Here is a 6,345-nt window from a genome sequence, read left to right on the forward strand (position 1 = left end):
ACAGAGCTGGGCATGCAAAGAAGCCACGAGTCTGTTTTCCTCCAGTGAGGCCGTGGAGGGGTCAGACCATGGGTGAGGCCTGATTTTTGTTGTCTGTCTGTTTTAATCCCCTCCAAACAAGCAGTTTTAAGTGCCAAGAGTGATGTCCCGTGCACCCGTGAAATGTACTAATCGAACACCAACTACATGTAAGGTCTTGAGACAGACGTGTGTGTGTATGTGTGTGTGTGTGTGTGTGTGTGCGTGTGTGAGATGGAGGCTTGGCTTCACCCAACAGGCATGTCCTGAAAGCCTACGTTCATTCATTCATTCACTTATTCATCCAACCAGCATCTGAGGTTACTGACCACTGGAAGAAAGACCAGGCCCCATGTGAAAGCTGTGGGTTCAGGGAAATCTGCAAAGCTCGCTGTCTGTATGGGGGACTGACATCACACTGTGAGCCAAGTAGCACTGTGCTGGTTCTTACCAGAGACGTGAACAAAGAGCTGGGGCAATGAAGGGGTGAAGCAGAAGTTTCCCAGACGAGGGGGCATTTGACTTGGGCTCTGAGGGATGAGTAGGAGTTCTCTAGGCAGAGAAGGGCATTGTAGGAAGTGGGACTACCGTGAGAGATGTAGAGGAAGAAGTATGTATCCAGAGGTGAAGTGTTTAAGTAGTGCATGGGGTCTCTTTGGGGGTATCTGAGTGTGTGTGGTGGGGGGGGTTGTGGTGGTAATGAGATCGATCACTGAAAAGGTAGTTTGGGACAGATTATCAAGAACCATGTTCAGGGGGTGCGTGGTTGGCTCAGTCGGTTAAGCATCAGACTCTTGGTTTCGGCTCAGGTCATGATCTTAGGGTCATGGGATCGAGCCCCACATCGGGCTCCACACTCAGCGGGGAGTCTGCTTGGGATTCTCTCTCTCTCCCTCTGCCCCTCTCCCCCACTCTCTCTCTCTCTCAAATAAAATAAATAAATCTTAAAAAAGAAAAAGAAGCATGCTCAGGTGATTCAGTTTTGCTTACTTAGCACGGGAGTGGGGGCCGCAGAGCTTTTTATGTAAGGGAGGAAATATCAGACCCACATATTTAAAAAAAAATGATGTTGGCTGAATTAGAGATCATGCCCCCTTCAGGGTCTTATAGAGAACAGAGTGTACGAGGTAGGTACATCACTGCCCGCAGAAAACACAGCTAGCTGGGACTCCAGCAGCTCTGAGACTTAGTTTGAGTCCTGCCTCTTCCAGGCAGACTTCCCAGATTACTTCTCCTCCAATTGGTACAGTTGGCCGGTAGGAGCAGTCGGGTGTCAGCCACACCTAAATTTAAATGTTCATTCCTTAGTTGACCAGCTCTGGCTCTTGAGAAAAACACTGCATGCCCAGGAGTCTCACTTTCTTTGTCTGAGAAAAGGGCATGATAATGATTATGTTAGCTTGCTAGGACTCTTCTGAAAATCATGTGAGATCATGGACGGGGAGGCTCCTGCTGCTGGGTCTCCTCCCTGACAAGAGGGCTCAGGGAATGAGTCTGCTGAGCCTTTCTCAGATCGCTCAAATCAAACACTCTGGAAGTTTCTGGCCCGTTGCTCCCCTCCCTCCCGGAGACGTCCGCTCTGACACTGTGAGTTTTATTTCTAGAATGGAGGAGCGGGGACAAAGCGAACCCTCTTAGTGCCAGGAGTGCTCATAAATTACGGGGAGATGAGAATATTTTAATACAAACCAAAGAATCTCAAGTACAAAGAACTGTTCTGAGAAGTGTTTTTTTTTTTTTTTCCCTTTCTCTCCCTTTCTGTTCCCCCGATATTTGGAGCTGAGACGACTCCTCGGGGAATTTATAACGAGTGGAATATTTAAGGGTAGGGAGCCAGAGGTCTTTTTGGCGTTCTCGTTTCAAGGGAAGTCACTTCGGAGTGTCTGGTACGTGCCTGAGTGACATGAAAGGAAAGCTGTGTGCGGAGAAGGGGAGAATATGCCAAGAATTGTCAATTATGCAAAAAAAAAAAAATTGCTTGTCCAAAAGAGTGATGTGTCTGGCTTTATTCCCCAGACGGAGTTCAGCATTCTGGCCAAGGCCTTTGCCAGACTCTGAGATTTTCTGGAAGCGCCCCGGGGCTTGGCTCTTCCATTGCACCTGTGATGATGGGTCACTCGGTCAGCTGGTGGTCACTTTCCACCTGCTCCGTTGGAAACAGCTGTAGGATTTGCGTTTTGACCCATCTTCAGGAGCCCCCGATGTGCTGAATCCTGTGGCTAGGAGCCGATTTCCAGGGGAGATTGGTGGTTTTACTGCCCTCCTGCTGGGATAGGAGGGAAATCTGCCATCCGCTATCCGCTATTCACTGCCACATTTATGCTGTGTAATAAACAGCAACAGAGTCTCAGAAACTTATACCAATTAACTTTTTAAATATTTGCTTGGTTCTTTCTCACAGGTTACCTGGATAGTTCTGTTGATCTGGACGAGGCGTGGCTGATCCCAGCCAGGCTCGCTCCTGCAAGCTGGTGAGCTGGGGGCGGGGGTGGGGTGGGGAATGCTGGTGACCTAAGATAACATCACTCCCATGTTCTCGACTGGCGACTGGCGGCTGCCTGGAGTGGTAGAGGCGACCGGGTCACATGTCTGGTGCCTCCCATCGGGCTGGCCCTGACTTGCTTGCCTGCTGATTGGCAGGGTTCTAAGGAGAAAATGGAAACTATAGGGCTTCTCAGGACCCAAGCTGAGAACTGGCATAATGTCACTTCTGCCGCATTCTATCAGCTGAAGAAAATCACATGGCCGGTCCAGATGCTAGAGGTGGGGAGAAGTCTCCATCCTTTGATGGGAAGAACTTCCAAATCGCATCGCAAGGGCTAAGGATTCAGGGAAAGCAGAGAAGTGGGTGCTCTTGCAATCAGTCTACCAGGATGGAGGAACAGAAATAGGTTCACTTATAATTATTTCCGGCGCCTCTACGTTAGGTCCTCTGCTGGGTGGTGGGGCAAGAAGTGAATATGAGACATTCCCATTGTTCCATTCTGGGGGCAAGAAATGGACATAGAAACAGCCAGTTATGACCCAGTGTAAGTGCTGCAATAGGGGAGCCCAGAGGAGGCACCGAATGCTCCCTGGAGATCAGGGAAGGCTTCCTGGAGGAGGTCCCTCCTGATCGGAGTTTCGACATTTGAGTGGGAGCTCACAGGGTGAAGGAGGAGCCGAACAGGGTGACAGCAGGAGGAGAAGCTGCTCCCGGAGGAGGAAACAGTGTGTGCAAAGGCATGAATGCAAGGGACAACCTGCAGGGGTGGCATTCAGTCATGGTGGCCGGTAGCAGGTGGGAGCAGAAATGGCGCAAGGTGAGGCTGGCGTGGAATCGGTGACCCCAGAGGCCAGACCGACCACCTGCCTCTAGAGGGCTGCCATGCGGGCACCAGTTCCACAGAGGGACCGGGACACAGGGACCAGGGAGGAGGCTTGGGATCTATGTGCCCTGGTGAGGGCATTGTGTCCCCCGAGCCTGGGCTTCACATTAACTGGAATTAGTAGGTTATTGACTTGAGATCATCAGCAAGCCCGGATGGGATTTCCAGGGAAGCTCTGTTAAAGGAGCGCGGGGAACGATGAGAACATGATTAGTAATAATGACAACCCTCCCCACATCTATCCCAAAACGCTGAGCATCACTTGTGAGCCAGGTTTTGTGCTGGGCGCTCAATTCAGGTGTCATTCCTGCCCCCGAAGACCTCATTGGGTCTGAGATAGGCTTCAGCTTCCTTGCTTTCCAGGATCTGCAGATGGGGCTAGGAACCCCCCCTTCCCTGCCATAGACCCGCTCTGCCAGCCCTGCTGACCCCATCGCCCTTCTTCATTTCCTTCTCAGCCATGGAGTATAACTGAGGTTATCCTGCTTGTCTCTTTATCCACTTGGGTGCTCTCTGCCTTCTCCACTCGGTGGTGGTGAGCTTCAGCAAAGTGGCCATTCCATGTTTTTTTTGTGTCCCCATCCATATCCCTAGCACCTGGCTCGGTGCCTGGTCATGGGGGGCATGCATTGTGGTGGCTGAGTCCTTGAGAGGCCAGCTCGCTGTGAGATGCTGAGCAAGCCATTTGCCTGCTCGGAGCCTCAGTTTTTACATCTGTACATTGGGGATGTGGGACAACAGCCAGCCTTTCCACTGTTTTCTGAGCTCTTTCTCTGGGGCTGGGTGTACGGGGATGATTCGACCCGTGGATTTGCTTGCCTGTGGACAACGTCTGGACTCCCACCTCCTAGGGCAGATGTGGGGATGAATTAGGGAAAGGACATAAAGCGGGTGGCCAGAAACTCTACAAACGGGAGGTCTTTCAGTCCCTCTTCCCATTCCCCATGAGCTGGGCTTTTAAAAGCTTTCTCCACCCCAAGGGGGATGCCCAAGGTCACCCGCGCTCAAGAGAAAGGTGGTGTAAAAAAATCGACACTTGGAATTATTTTCCAAACAGCGTGATGGACGCGCCCTCTTCTTCCCCATCCTTATCTTCACTTGGGTGCTTTTTAAAAGAAAGCCAGACACCCATGTTCTCCCTGGAGCTTTGCTCGCACATCCCTTTTATCTGAGTCCGGGGGAACTGGCTGAACACAAAGCCATCAAAACCAAAGTGGCTCGAAATGTCCAACTGGCCCAAATTGGCCAGAAAATGAGTATTTGCCGGCTGTCAAAAGGGGCTCCGTCTGACCCTGGGTCCTGAAAGCTTCCTCTCCCCCTCTCCCCAGGAGCAGCTGGCTTGGGTCACTCTCCCAAATTCTCAGCCCGGCAGTGGTTAAAATGTGATCCCTTTTATTCGAGTAATAGAGACGAAGTTCCCGGGCCTTCGAGGAGCATCAATCCCGAGATTTATTAAGCAATTTAAAATACTATTGTCTTTCACTTCAGAGCAAGATTGAGGGGTGTTGTTGCAGGAATGTAAAGGCGCAGTGACTGAGCCTCCGAGCCAGGAGGTGTCTGTACCTGGGACTCAATAGATATTCATGAACATTCCCGTATTTAGTGGAGGAAATAACTTAATACCGACAGTGGGACGGAGTAATAGCTATTTCCTGGCTGACTTGCAGGCCTCAGAAAATGAGGTTGTGGCGGCTTCATTTTTCTTGTTTTTTCCTGCGCGCTCTCTGCCAGAGAAGGCGGCTCTGCTGGGATTCTCTCTGCATTTCCAATGAGCCCGGGGCCTGCCGCCCCCCTCCCAGTCCCGCTGCTTCCCTTCCGACCCCCTCTCCCTGCCGTGACCTTGGCCTGAGCTTCCTGGAGGGGTCACCCCGGGACCTTTGTTAGTCGTTCAGATGGGAGTGAAGGTAGTTCAACCTTTATTCTGGAGGCGGGGCGGGATGACGTGTCTATTTTGGATGGTTTCGACATTGGTTGGTTGGTTCATTCATTCATTCATTCATTCAGTATTTGACGGGGGTCTACCACGCTCTGGATGCTGAGGACGAAGATGTGAACGTTCTCAGGCCCTTCTGTCTTACAGCTCACAGTGCCTAGAAGGAGATGAACAGTAGAGCATTCCAGGGGCTCCTAGAGTTGTCCACACGAGGCTCCGCGAGGCTTAAAGAATTGTGGGGTCCCGATCACTAGAGGGACAGATGGTCAGGAATGTCTTGGTGAACCATTTGCCTCTTAAAAATTGCTTACGGCGTGATTCGAGTGACCCCGTTTACGAGCAGTATTTTGTTCGGACCTCGTTGCAACTTCATGATGTAGATTTTTTTCTTTCTTCCCATCTTACAGGTGGAACAATGAGGCTCAGCCGGACGCACTGGCTTTCCTCAGGTCCTGCCAGCTGGCAAGTGGCAGACGCAGAACGAGACCCCAGGGCTCTAGGATCTGCGGTCTCTCTGTCCTGTGGCTTTTGCCTGGGTTGGGGGTGTGGAGAGGGCTTTCCAGGTGGTGGGAACAGCCCAGGCAAAGGCATAGAGATGTGAAATGGCCTGATGCCTTTGGGGAACCTGAGAAGTGGCTTAGGGCTCGCCGGTAAGACAGGGTGGGTACCGGAGCAGAGCTGGGGTGGGAACAGGTGTAGGGAGAGAGTGGCTGGGACATCCTGGGAGTTTGGACCTTTGCTTGTGGGCAAAGGGGAGCCAGTGGCTGATTTCAGCCTGGAGGTGGAGGTGGGGAATGGCGGGGGGAGGTCTATGCCAGAATCTATCTCGTTTGAACCTCCAGATGGATCTCCATCCTTCACCGCCCTGCCCTGCCCTGCATGGACATGTCACTAGGTTCGCGTGCCCTGTGTGCTTGGCTGGTTCAGCCAGTGAGGATCCTGGCAGGAGATCAGAAAGCAGAGGAGAGGCAGGTTTGAAGGTCCATCACCTGGCTTCCCTGGGCTGGCCGTGACCTTCAACGGAAG

At 51.9% G+C, this 6,345-nt stretch overlaps 1 long non-coding RNA gene across 1 annotated transcript; it reads left to right on the forward strand.

Annotated features, from left to right (window-relative positions):
• The first annotated feature begins 1,353 nt into the window (after positions 1-1,353).
• LOC103659232 lies at positions 1,354-6,044 on the forward strand. The gene is made up of 3 exons (XR_567437.2): positions 1,354-1,605; positions 2,420-2,489; positions 5,727-6,044. It is a non-coding gene; the product is annotated as an uncharacterized LOC103659232 (long non-coding RNA).
• Positions 6,045-6,345: the final 301 nt, after the last annotated feature.

The sequence above is a fragment of the Ursus maritimus genome, unplaced genomic scaffold, assembly GCF_017311325.1.
Source record: "Ursus maritimus isolate PB19 unplaced genomic scaffold, ASM1731132v1 scaffold_33, whole genome shotgun sequence".
Lineage (NCBI taxonomy): Eukaryota > Metazoa > Chordata > Mammalia > Carnivora > Ursidae > Ursus > Ursus maritimus.